Source organism: Lonchura striata, chromosome 1, assembly GCF_050655825.1.
Source record: "Lonchura striata isolate lonStrDom1 chromosome 1, ASM5065582v1, whole genome shotgun sequence".
In the NCBI taxonomy this organism is placed as follows: Eukaryota; Metazoa; Chordata; class Aves; order Passeriformes; family Estrildidae; genus Lonchura; species Lonchura striata.
In genome coordinates, this window is record NC_140703.1 from 35,185,596 (window position 1) to 35,198,832 (window position 13,237).

A 13,237-nucleotide genomic window follows, 5' to 3' on the forward strand; every position below is an offset into this window, starting at 1 on the left:
AGCTTCTAAAAGAAAACAGGTCCAACATTACTCCCTCCTCACGTATAAAAGCTATAGTATATTCATCATTGCATTTGAGTCATTTTTTGATACCCATTATTTAGATGTTCTGTTCTTTAGCCACTCTATTCTTCATGCAATCAAAAAACCCTTTGCTAGCACAATACCCATGGTTTTATATAACCAAGCCCTATTCAGACAAGCCAACATATTAGACCTCTTTTACTGCAGCTGCACTAAACTACATACAAAATGTAAAACACTGGCCAAGACATTGGAAAAAAAAAAGTCTATTTTGAGTGCCCAACTTGATACATTTAAAAAAATCCAGTATTGAGATGATGGGTTGCTACTCTGTTTTCTTTTGAAAGATGGACACTAAGATAGCCCAGGCTGAATGTCAGATGTGAATTGTGAGACCCGTTTTGCATTTCATTGTAACTATAATGCTTTGTGAACTCTAGAGCATTTGGATAATATCTGAACATCTCATGCATTAAAGAGCATTTCAACTGATTTCAACATACCAGCTGCTTCATTCAGTAAGATATGGCCTTACTAAAACTAGGTCTAATTTCAGGCATTGCACAAAATGAAGGGCTCAAATAAGATAAGTTGAACTGAGAAATGGGGAGAAGCAAGAAGATGGATCATATATGCAGGATCAAGAAGTAACAATCTTCTTTCTGGTTATGTAAGAGTTAGCCATCTGCTTGTTTTCTCTGAATTCTATTTTGGGGAAACTGATCCAATTGCCCTCCCTAACCACAGGACCTCTTGTTTTGCCTGTGAAAATGAGAGTAGGAACTGATTTAATCATGGTGGGAGTCAGAGATTTGTGATAGAAACAGGTTTGGGTCTTGGTTGAGTTTTGTTTGTTTATTTGTTTTCTGTTTTATTTGTACATTTTGTATATGATTCTTCCTTCTCCTAAACGGATGGGAAAAAAATGTAATGGATGAAACAAAGTTCTAACATGAGCACTTGAATAATTACATATGAAAAGACTGAGGAATGTACTTTACATTTTCCCCACTATTTTTGTAATCTTTTCAGCAAAACCCCAGGAAAACAGTTGCTCCAGGAACAATACGGAAGCATCAGTCCTCAAGTTACTGCTTTTGGATCAAAAGGACATATCAGGTTCCTCATGGTTTGTGGGCTTGATTTACTGTATTGAGCTCTGTGGTCTAGAGATTTTTTATACCTTACTGGTTGAAATGGTATTTTTTCCTAGTCACACAACCCTTAAAAAGTGGATGATTAGTTTACTTCTAAGATACATGTGGTAGATGAACAAGCTTAGCTTTGCTATGAGTCCAAAATATGTCTCATTTGGTTAAGGTAGAATGAAGTTAATTAAAGCAGCAATTGACCATGAGTGATAAAGGTGACTAAAACCCAGAATATAAGGCTGAAAAATGAATCATAGAATTAGGGAAAGACAATTCTTTGACTTGGGAAGAAAAGATGATCTAGCTTTGTGCAGTGCAATTTGTATCTGACAGTTCCTACCTTACTGTAAGGTTGGAAAATCTTCTTTGCAGGGCTCACTCTTCCTAATAGCTGTGTCTCAGCACTGCCTCATGGGATGATATTCTGAACACCAACACAAGGTTGCTTGAAATGTAGCTGAAGAGAGAGTGAACAAGGAGTACAAGAAGTGAAAACCACAGGAAGATTTTGCTGCCCTACTCCTTCATCCATTTTTCTTCTCTGCTCCTGTAAAGCTCCCATCATCATCTCTATGGATAGCTTCTGTAGTAATAATTGCCTATACACATCACATGAGGAATGGGAGATGTTAGGTTGCAGGCTGGCTGCTCAGTAGTTGAAAGCTCATGTGGGAGGCACTATATATCCTAACAGACTATCAAGCTGTCAAGAGATGGAACTTTGTTCTGGCCATCACATGCCCACCCAGCTGCTTCCCTGCCAGTGAAAGCTGACTTCATGGGGTAGAGGAATTGGGAGCTCTATTCAGGAACTGCTCTGAGTCACACTCTGAGAGCCCCAGCTGGCCTCATTCTTTTGGTGCTTCTGTTGGAAAGCAGCAAAATGTAGTTTCACCCAGTCTCTCTCCTCCAACTTTTCACTAAATATCTAAGTCAGTTCAAAACAAAATTTCTGAATCCTAGTTATCTCAATGAACAGTGAATGGCACTAGTGCAGAACTGCAGCAGTTTCTAACCTGCTGCAGGATGGACAAACTGAGAGGATGAAACCTTGCAGAGACAGGACTGCTCCAACAGAACGTGACCTATGCTCATGCTGCACAGAATGGTTCCTGCTGACTTGTCTTGCTGAGAGGTGTAACTTTATGAAGCCCATCGCATCTAGCAGAATTACACTTCAGTCTTGTGCTTTGCTGTGGGAACTTCTGGGTTAAGTTGCTTGGGGCAGTTAATTGAGAATAACTTTTTTCTTCTGTAAGGAAATTTAGGATACCTTTTCTCCTCATTATCACTTTCTCCTGCTCTGTCCGGGTCTTTATTGTAACACAGCCTTCCAGTCTGTTTAGCAAGATTTGAGAGCATATTTACTCCCATAAAATAAGGTAAATGGCTCCTTTTTCATTTCTTGGTATTGACACACATGTTTTAACAGACCTTTTACAGGTTTTCTGTAATAGAGGAAGTAGGCTCTTCATCCTGAGAAGATTATCTTTGGAGGTATTCATAAGCAGTTTAGTTTTGTATCATGTCAGTACCTCAAGGCTGATGTATCATTAATTTTGGACTCTTGTCAAAATCTAAGGTGGTATTCAGTGCAATGAATAGATAAACACACTAGACTGCTGACCAAAAGCTTTCAGATTATCTGTGAATGTCTGTTATAATGTACTTCAAGGACTGTGTGTTTCCTCTTTCTCTGTAGGGCAGTCCTAGAAGTGGTGATCATAAGTATATGAGGATATGTTCTCTGTGCTTTCTGTTCATGTGTCTGGCTTATACCAAAGCACCTTGGAGCCCTGAGTGATAAAGTGCAATCTTTAAGAAGATCAAATATCATAAATAAAAATACCTTGAGAACTTCAGAAAACACAAATGTCATTTTGGTGACAGCACGTGTCCCATAGAGATTCTTAAAATTACACAGACATGGAATCTTTTTTACTAAGAGTAGCCACCAAGAATCTTCCTAGACACAATACCTCAGATTCAGGTGTAGTATTTTTTAATATTAATTTAATTATTTTAGTGAGGGATTGGTTTCTCTCCCTCCCTCTAAAATAGCACGTGCAGCTTTTCAGCCTTGTCCAACAATTCTTACATCTAAAAAGCCTATAAATCTCCCCTTTTAACTCTCCCTTTTATATAAACTCTCCACAAAGCATGAAGATGCTATAGGGTATTATATCTATGAATATCATGCTAACAGACTATCAATTCCCAGCAACACACCTTTTAAAACTCTTCTCAATTCTCATTTTCAATGAAGGTAGTTTTATCAAGAACATCAGTAAGATGTGCTTTCAACCCAAAATGATTTTGCTCTACACTAGTCTTATTACATATTTCATCTTTTCTGTTTTTATTTCTATGTACAGTTGAGACACAAATTCCCTTGGGAAGTGGAAGCATTCCCTTACATTTAGCCTGTTCACCCTTCTAGTATATGTAGGTCTTCTACTTAAGATTCCAGAATGCTTGTATCAACAGATTGGCTTCTGTATTAGCATCTGTTTTGAACGTTTTAAATGTGCCACTTTGTTTCTGGTAGTTGATCTGAATTATGTCACAGTTGTCTCTGCCCCGCTACAGGGCACTACCTTAACACTGTGCTATCCACAGCCAAATAGAATGATGGTGAAATGATGGCTTGAAACTTTTGAAAAGTGCCAAAATCTATTGAAGCTTGTTCAATTTTCCCAATATATCTGACGTTTTCTTAATTTGTGCTGGTCTTAAGCATTTGCTTCACGTACTATTCTTGGTTTTGTCTACATTTTCCACGATTTCCAGCTCTCTGTATTATAGATTCTAGTGCACATTTATTCTGTTATCACCAATAACTTCCATATGCTTCATTCTGAATTGAGTCACCTCTTTTTCTTGGAAAATTAACTCAGTCTCTTGTAGCAGTTTCTAAGTGGTTTTGTTCCATCTATAATCCAATCTCTTATCACAGCCCAATGAAAAAACTGCAATACTGACTGTTCAGCTTCTTCTTTATGAGGTTTGTTTAAGTATGCTCACACTATTTTTTAAACCCTTTGAAAATATTTCATATTTACATAGTGTATGACGCATCCTTTTCACTTCTGAAGCACATTTTCATAGTCAGTAGCTGACTTAGATGCCAACAAACTCAATTTGGAAAAACAAAGCCTTTTGAATTCCATTTACTGTAGCAAGTGATTCCTAGCAGCCAATGTTTACAGCCTAAAAATTTTATGTATTTCTGTCAGTTAGCATATTTCTAGACAGTTTCAGTTCAGGTTCCTGCAGTTATCATATCACAAAAATGCTGGGGAATTGGACCATTTCCAGCTCATCACCTCTGACAGTTCAGCACCCTCCTGAGCAGTACCTCTGGGCCCTCTTTCACGGCTTTTCCAACTACCGTGTGTCTGGGTGTTTCCCTGGCCATGGCAGGGCCTAGAATTAAAAGATATTTAAGGTTCCTTCTAATCCAAATCATACTATAATTCTATGATATATGTATTTGGCATTTTAGGACTTTGTGGTACAGGATACACCCCTTGGCAGCTGTATTATATTCCCTATATAAAAGATTTGCTTTGATCTTTCCTAGATATCCATGAAAACATAACACCTCTACTGGGATATGGATATTTTTCACATTTTATAACTTGTTAGCAGTAGTCCACAGGCAAATAGAGTGATCTGACTGGGGGGAGCTCTTAGACTCTTCAAAAGAGTGCAGAATACATCAGATCACCGCTTGCAATTACTTAGCAAAAGTGTGCTGTGTTCTGATGATAAAAGCCAAGTGATAGTTGTAGTCCTTTACAGATAAACTGGTCTGGGTTCCAACCACCATCGGTTCCTCCTATCACTGCTGTGTCTTAAATGCTCTTTCTCAAGCATTTAAGATTTTTTTTTTTTGTTTGATTGCTAAAATTTCATTTAACAATAAGAGTAGGTGAAAATTCCCACAGCCCACAATTGTCTGTATTTGCAAGACTTTAAGCACAGTGCAGAGTATACATGATGAATTGTCTCATAGTGACAATGTTAGATAACATCTTATATTTTGGATTATGAGCTGATGAGCTATAACTCATCAGTTTATCTCACTGATTATGATTTCACTGCTACCTTCTGCTTCCCCAGCTGTTGTGTTCACTGGTAGCTACTTACCTTGGACTGTAAGCTCTTTGGGGCATGAAGTACCTTCCAGGAACTGTTGTATCATGTCAGAACAATCTGTGTCACAAGTTACCCTCTCTGCTAATGCAGCAGAAAATAAGTGGTCATATTAGTACTTAACATTGCATGCTAGATGTCCACAAAATCTGAATTTTATTTTATTATTTACTGAGGGACCTTTGTCCTGAAACATGTTTTATTTTCACCTTGGATCTTGCAGAGAGTAAGACTCTGATCTTACAAAGTCCCTCAGAAGTTCCAAACTGCACTTGTAACAGGTTGAAGTGGAAGGACCCAAAAGCCCAGCATACCTCACAACAATGTTAAAGAAGGGAGGAGCTCCAGGAACTCAGAGGATCCCAAATCAATTCATTTTATTGAGGTGTAACACTGCATAACAGAAGATCTCAAATGCATTTTTTGTAAGGACCAGTTTCAAAAGTCAGATTTCAAAGTCAGGATTTCAAAATAGCACAGGAATTTCTATAATACATCCTTAAGTGCACTTTTCCAAATAGACCGGCTACATTTCCATTTTTGTTTCATGTTTCCTGGACTTTGAACTCCTTTCACTCTCTACTTCCATTCCTTATACAGATAGACTTAAAGTTGCTTATTTTTTTCTGGGGATTTCTTTGGTCCATACTTCAGAAAATTTACAGGCTGTTTTCTTCTAAAATTTTCTTTTTCTTTTCTGATTTACTGCTCTTTTGCTACTGTCATGTTTTGTAAGTGTCCATAAGATACAATAACTTTCTATGCCTGGAGGCTTTTAAGACTTCTATTTAAATAACTTTCTGGTGACTGACTTTGTTACTACAAGTTTGGGAATTTAAAAGATGCACTTTCCTGTCAGAACAGCAAAATTGGGACTAAAACTGGTCTTGTTAACTGATCACTCAATATACAATCAAACTTTCCAGAGCATGTTTCAATTCAAATTTCAGACACAATAAATGCCCCTTTTAGGCTTATCAAACTGAAGCATACCCTACTAGGATCATATTCTGCATGCGAAGAAATTGCCTACTGAAGCTCTCTTCAGCCCATGTTGCACATATCTACAGGGTCATCAATAATATATATGTGTATATATATATATAAAATTATGTATAATATGCTCAATGGCTGCAAAATTCACATATCTGTAATATTTTGCTATTAACAATGGTGTTAGAGAGATTTAACCAAGAAAACTGGTATACACTAGATTTAAGTCAGTAACTAACTGGTGAGAATTAGGATTAAATTTGGTTAATAATTTAGTCCATGTTTGCAAATTATATATTGCTGATACTTTTAATGTTTATTATTAGCTATGAAAACATCTGATACTAGCTAATGATGCAGAAAAAAATTGCCTTAAGCAGATGAATGATGTGATACATTGTATTTAATCTCATATCCCCTTGTCCTTGGATATAAATTGTGGCACTCTTCTGAGTCTTGTTAAAAGGAGACAGTAATGCTTAGTCTTATAATGTCAGAGTTATAGGGATATGTTTTGTAATGGCAAAATCTTGTTGCTATCTAGCATTTTACAGAACACTGTGAAAGAGTAAAAGTATTGCAGAAATTACTGTTGTTTTTTTTTTTTTTTAAATTGTAACACCATCCTAGAATGACAATCTGCCTTCCCAACTTCCATCTGGAGTTTCCCTTGAATAAATATTCCTTTCTTCTCAAATTTGTGAACTAAATTATTCAATGATATTGCTTTGTGATGTTAAACAGCTGTTGTGTTTCACCCCTAAAAGCACATTTCATTGATGGCTGAAGCAATTTTTTCATTTAAGCTTTATTTTTAAAAATGTCCTCTGTACCATGAACTAAATGGAATATATGCATACTAGAAAATTCTATATATTTTACCACCTGTGATGAAAGCAAGATCCTTGCAAACAACAGATTTTATTAATCCCACAGATGCCACTGAAAAGGTTTTTAATAATAATAATGTTCTGGAAAAGCATAAACAAATTCAACAGACATTTTGTGGACATTTCATGGACATTTTCCAGGGAAAAGATGATGGAAAGGCTGTGGATGCTGTCTATCTGGACTTTAATAAAGCCCTTGACACAATTTCCACAGCATTCTCACAGAAAAACTGGCTGCTCAGGGCTTGGAAGGGTGTACTCTTTGCTGAGTGAAAAAAAGGCTGGATAGTTGGGCTTGAGAAAAGTGGTGAATGGAGTTGAATCCAGTTAACAATCGGTCCCTGGTGGGGCTCCCCAGGGCTCAGTATTTAGTCCAGTGCTGTTTAATGTCTTTGTCAGTGATCTGGATGAAGGAAATGAAGTCACCCTCAGTCCGTTTGCAGATGATACCAAGCTGGGTGGGAATGTTGATCTGCTGGAGGGCAGCAGGGCTCTGCAGGGGGATCTGGACTGGCTGGATTGGTGGGTCAAGGCCAGTTGTATGAGGTTCTGAATGTATGAGTGCTGGGTCCTGCTCTTAGGTCACAACAAACTCAGCTAGTGCTACAGGCTACTGTGGGGGCAGTGGCTGGAGAGCTGCCTGGTAAAAAAGGACTTGGGAGTGCTCTTTGAAAACTGCTGAACATGAGACAGCAGCGTGCCCAGGTGGCCTAGAAGGCCAATGATGTACCAGAAATATTAGAAGAGGCTGCCCAGGGAAGTAGCGAAGTCACCATGCCTGGAGGTATTCAAAAGATGTGTAGATTGTCATGGTTTACTGGTGGCAGTTAGCAATTGGGCTTGATGATCTTAGAGGTCTTAGTCATTCTATGATTCTGTCATCCCAGAGAAATAAAGAAGTTGTTTTTTCTGGGAAAGCACCTACTTTTATTTACTGATGAGAAATTTCACAGGGCCATATTCTGCCTTCTGAGATTCATACATAAATCAAATTGATTTTAATAGAAATTGGTTGCTTTTACTGGAGCAGCAGTACTGCAGAGACTTCTATAGAGATTCCAGCTATATTTGCCTTTAACTTCAAAATCCCCATTGTACACTTGGATCAGCAATTTAACTTCTAGGTCTGAGAAAATCATCCAGAAGGAAATAAAATCTCCCATGAAGAGCTGGAGCCTGGCAGAATGTCCTAGAAATGGTATCAGCTTGCTTTCCTCTACCCTTCCCCAGGCCACTCTCAGATCCAGGATACTGAGAAGCAAGGAACTTTTTTCTAACCTGATAGAAACATTCCTAATTTGGTATACAATGAAGATTTTTAAAAATTAGAATTAGTGTGGGTCAGAGAACAGTGAAAGGAACCATGACAGTTTTCTTATATTCATTATTCCTTGTATGATTACCAACACTAAAGTCCTACTATTTGATCTGGCTCCTTCTAAATACAATAACTTCATTTGCTAGAAGGACAAGGTCGGCGTTAAGATCTGTCCATATAAGACTCAGTCAGTTATAGTATCAGATGATCTAGCCTCCAAGTGATCCACTAAATCAGATACTTGATGACTTCTGGTTAGGAAAAACCAGCTAGAATAAAGCATGACTAATATGTTCTCCTGCTCACTGTGACCTGTTGTTTTGCTTGAATTGCTTGAACTTTAGGACTCACAATATCTTTTTCTACTTCTTCCTAACTTTTAAAACAGCATCATTTTTTGTCTGTCACTAGCTGCCATCTTTGGAGCTGAGCATCACTAATGTGAGCAGGACCCGAAAATTGCTCAAGACAGGAAATGAAAGTCCCAGTTGTATCAAAATGGAAAGGGAAGGAAATGAAATGGCCTACAGTTTTGTGTCTAGACACAATTACATTCCATTCAGGAAGTTTCACACAGTGGACATAATGTACTATCTAGTAGGTGTGTAAAAAGAATGGAAATTAGATTTACTGTGTTCTCTGATGTTTCCCATAGCAGTGATGTAGAAGATACCAATGAGAACTTTGTTAAGACTCTCTATACTGTCATCCATCCATCTGTATATTAATGCTAGTGTTTGCTAGCATCTCTGAAAAGTTCATATTTAAGCCCCAGAATTGTAATCTGGGGGCTATAATTAACTCTGACTGTTACTTAGACACATCACTGTGGTCCCCAAGCAGCTCTATGCTGAATTCCCCTTCACATCCTAGTGAGTCTTTCTTTTCAACTTCTAATGACTCTGGAAGAGCCATGCATAATAAATACATGGTTCACAGACAGCTACTTAGCCTGATGTCTAACAAATCTCTAATTTGTTATCTAGTAAATATAGTAACACTTAAAATACAGAGACTCAATCAATGAATCTCTCTCCCTGTCTCATGTCTCTGGAATACACAAATGTTATTCACTGCTGCTATTCATGGGCCAGCCACTCACTGTGTAGATATATTACAGTATATATATATATATATATGTATATGTATATACATACATATATACATCTCTTAAAAAATGTACAAAACGCACTAAAATGATGAAGGGAAACATATTATTTGCTTTTCTCTCCTTGTCTCCTCTCCTGTGATGTCCTTTGGCTGCCCTCAAAAGGGAAAACAAGGGAATCAATTAACTGTAGCAAATGCCTTGGGTCTATGCCTGATTTCAATGTGCTATTCTTTATTTTATTAAAATAGGACCAGGCAAACCTACTTCAGATTGGCAGGACAAAATTTGATGCTGCATATTGTAAATATTATGATTCTTTGTGACAGATGCTGTGAGTTACAAGGTAAAGGGAGGAAGCTACCAAAGCTAGTAATCAAATGGGTTTTATTTAGAGGTAATCCAGTCGCTATATGGAATTCAACAAAAATATTTATTTATATTCCTGAAAGAGTATTGCAACACCCCAAGTATGTTTCATTTCAAGGACTGGACAAAACAACCTCTAGTGGTCCCTTTTGACCTCAAGCATTCTGTGATCTGTGTGGCAGCATCTTGAGTTTCCAGTGACAGATTGAGACTCTGTGAGTCTAGAGTAAATTTTTATATGTATTTGGAGGACAGAAATTGAGAAATCTGTATCCCGTAGGTGCTGATTACCCCTACTAATGAATTTATTTGGTAGGAATTGTGTAATTCTCTGCTTGTGGTAATGAAGCCATTGTATACTACCTGACAAAACACATTAAAGTTTGAAAATGCTGTCTTAAGTGCATAGTAGAGATTTATTTTTGGGGGGGGATTGATCATTTTATCTCATTTTATTTGGTTTCATTACATAGAATCAATCATATCCAGAGGCTTGATTTAAGACAGTTCATAAATTTTTGTTTTGAGGAGTACACTGAATATTTTTCAAGCTTTTAAGTTGCATGGGTGAGTGATCCTTCCCCATCTGATTTGTTTTAGTTTTGAAATAGAAAATAAGAAAGCTTGTCAAAGCCTTTGTTTTTGTCTGGCTTCATGTCAAATCTATGTGGAATTCTGCATACTGGCTGTATTTTCATAGGCTGACCTGGATTTAATGAAATTAAAAAGATTTGTCAGCTTTCAGAAGAAGTACAGCTGAGATATCAGTTTGTACTTATATCTGAAATGTGGTCATCAGTTGAGTTTACATTTCATTGAAACCATTATTTTCAGCACTGTGTCTTTAAAACAGCATGTTTTGCCAAAGAATGCTGCAAATTATCTGTTTGAGACTAGAAGTGAACCAAAGCACATTAAATTAAAAATCCAACATAACTATTAAGGCTAATCAAACTCTTCCCTCTGTTTTTGCAGTGACTCTCGAGATACTCGATAGTTTTCTGCAATGACACCAGCCACCCCTTTGGCAGCCAGTTCTTCACTGAAAGGCTGGCTATTAGGACAGAAAATGCAAGTGAGGATAGACATATTCTAAAAACACCCAACAAACCAGGCATGCTTTTCCAGTGTTGAGATTTTGGGTTCTCAAATAAAGAATGACTATAGAATTGATAAGCAACTAAGAAACATTATAAACATTGGATATGAAATCTCAGCGAGATTTCATTTTTCAAAAGGACATAAGTACTACTGATAATGAATAATGTTTAGTTCCAAAATCCTATAACTGTTTTGTTTTACTTCTATTTATTTTTGGGTTTTTGTAATCTCTTTAGAGAAGATAAAGATAAAAATCTCTGATGATTTTGATATAAATAAATAATTAAATTACAAAAGCCTGATCTGATAGCTATGAAAATAATGAGATACAGAGAACTGATGATGACTAAAATAGTTCTAAAATTCTAAAGATAGACAACAAATTTTGGAGCCTGTAAGTAGAGGGGTTTTGTGTCTATTGTATGCTACCAAAGAACAAAGGACTTACAACAGTTTTTCCAGGGTTTCTATAAGTGTATTTGAGCCAAATCCAGGTCCTCCTCTAATTGATACAACCCAGAATTTCCATATTTGGAGAAGTTTATCAATTGCCTTTAACAGGAAGTTAAGATAAATAGGGCTGTGGATAACATGGATGCAGCTATAAACAATGTAGTGTTTTAATGCTGACATGGTGAGATTACAGAGCTGTTAATGATATCCCCATTTAAAAGTATTTTGTCTGTGAATTGTGTGAGGTGGGAATCTCTATATCCTAGAGAAAACTAGTCAACATTGAGTTGAATGCACACATATATGTTTAAAATAGAAACACTCACATATATATTATATGCATGTGTGTATATATAAGTATACACACATGTATCAAGCAGTTTTCTGATAGACAAGACAAAACCAAACTAGAATGCGAATGTAACTTTTGGCACAGAGATCATGTCAACCCAAATAGACTAAAATTAGTTGATGATTTTCCAAGTATAGATTTACATGTAAAAAGAACAAAGCAGTTTAATACATTTTATGACTTAGAGACCAATTAATCCAGAGGAAAGAGAAATTCTTGAGTATGGCTGTTGTCCAAATTATCATAATTAGGAGAAACGAAATGAGATTTTTTCTTTGGTCATGCAAAAGGATCTACTTTTCCTTTTGGTTTTCATGTGATGAGTAGGTTGAAAATTCTGTATTCAGTCAAAATATTGAGGATCTATTAACAGGATTTAGAGTGGGAAAACAATGGTATTTCTTGTTAAGAAACTTGTTTGGGGTTGATTTAATTTCTGGTTTAGGCATTAAGGTTCTTCTGGCTAGTAATTTTGATATGAAGTTGTGTTTGACATCCTATCCTGTAGCTGCACACTGCCACAAAAGATACCTTTCTTCATCACGGGATATGTGATCCAAACTGAATGGTTTCTATTATGCTTTGGTCAGGTATATAGCAGGGCATGATGTTTTCAGTGTTCAGCCTCTTTTCCTTTTTGTGAACAATAGTTTACAGGAAAAAAAAAACAAAACCACAATCTAAACCCCCCAAAAATGTATTTCCCTGGCTTTAGACAAAAGCAAAATTAGGAGTGAAAGAAAGGGTCATATTAATTTTTCTTTGAAACAGCTTCATATGGTTTCAGGCAAATCCCTCCCAGAGTAGAAATGGATTATGAAATTGTAAGTCAGGATTGATTTTTGAGGACCAGCCTGCATTCTTCAGCACCCTTGAATCAAAAGGTTAAAACAGCAAATGACTTGTAACGAGAAGAAGTAATTATGGATGTCCTACTTTATCCACACTAGACATTAATTGTAAATCCTCTCATTGATAGCAAGTGCCTGATCTGACTGAAGTCTAGGAAAGAGCTGCCAAGGACTTCAGAAGTTATTAAATGAGAATATACTTGTAGCACATGGCAAGGAAAGAGTATACTTCAGATACTAGGGTTTTATTAATTTGGGAAGATAATTAGCCTTCTTCCTCTCAAAACTGCAATGATAAAAATCAAAGGATTGAAATTGATCTTTCCCTGTCAGAAATGGTATTTCTTCCATTCCTAATTACAGTTAGAAGAGGAAACATGTTCTGCTGTCCCTATCTTCCATTTCTGTCTCACTACATTTTCTTGTGGAAGCGTACTTTAGTGCATTTCACCTTGGTATATTTGTTATT

The 13,237-nt window shown here is 36.7% G+C and overlaps 1 protein-coding gene across 4 annotated transcripts in view; it reads right to left on the reverse strand.

Moving 5' to 3' along the window:
• The window catches only part of TENM4 (teneurin transmembrane protein 4), a 1,547,070-nt gene that overhangs the window by 694,529 nt on the left and 839,304 nt on the right, over positions 1-13,237 (reverse strand). Inside the window, exon 7 of one of the 4 annotated variants that reach the window (XM_085592882.1) lies at positions 1,516-1,632. The exons of the other annotated variants lie outside the window; for them this stretch is intronic. The gene's annotated coding sequence lies outside the window, so the exon portion shown is untranslated. The remainder of the gene's footprint in view (positions 1-1,515; positions 1,633-13,237) is intronic. 4 annotated transcript variants of the gene reach the window in all.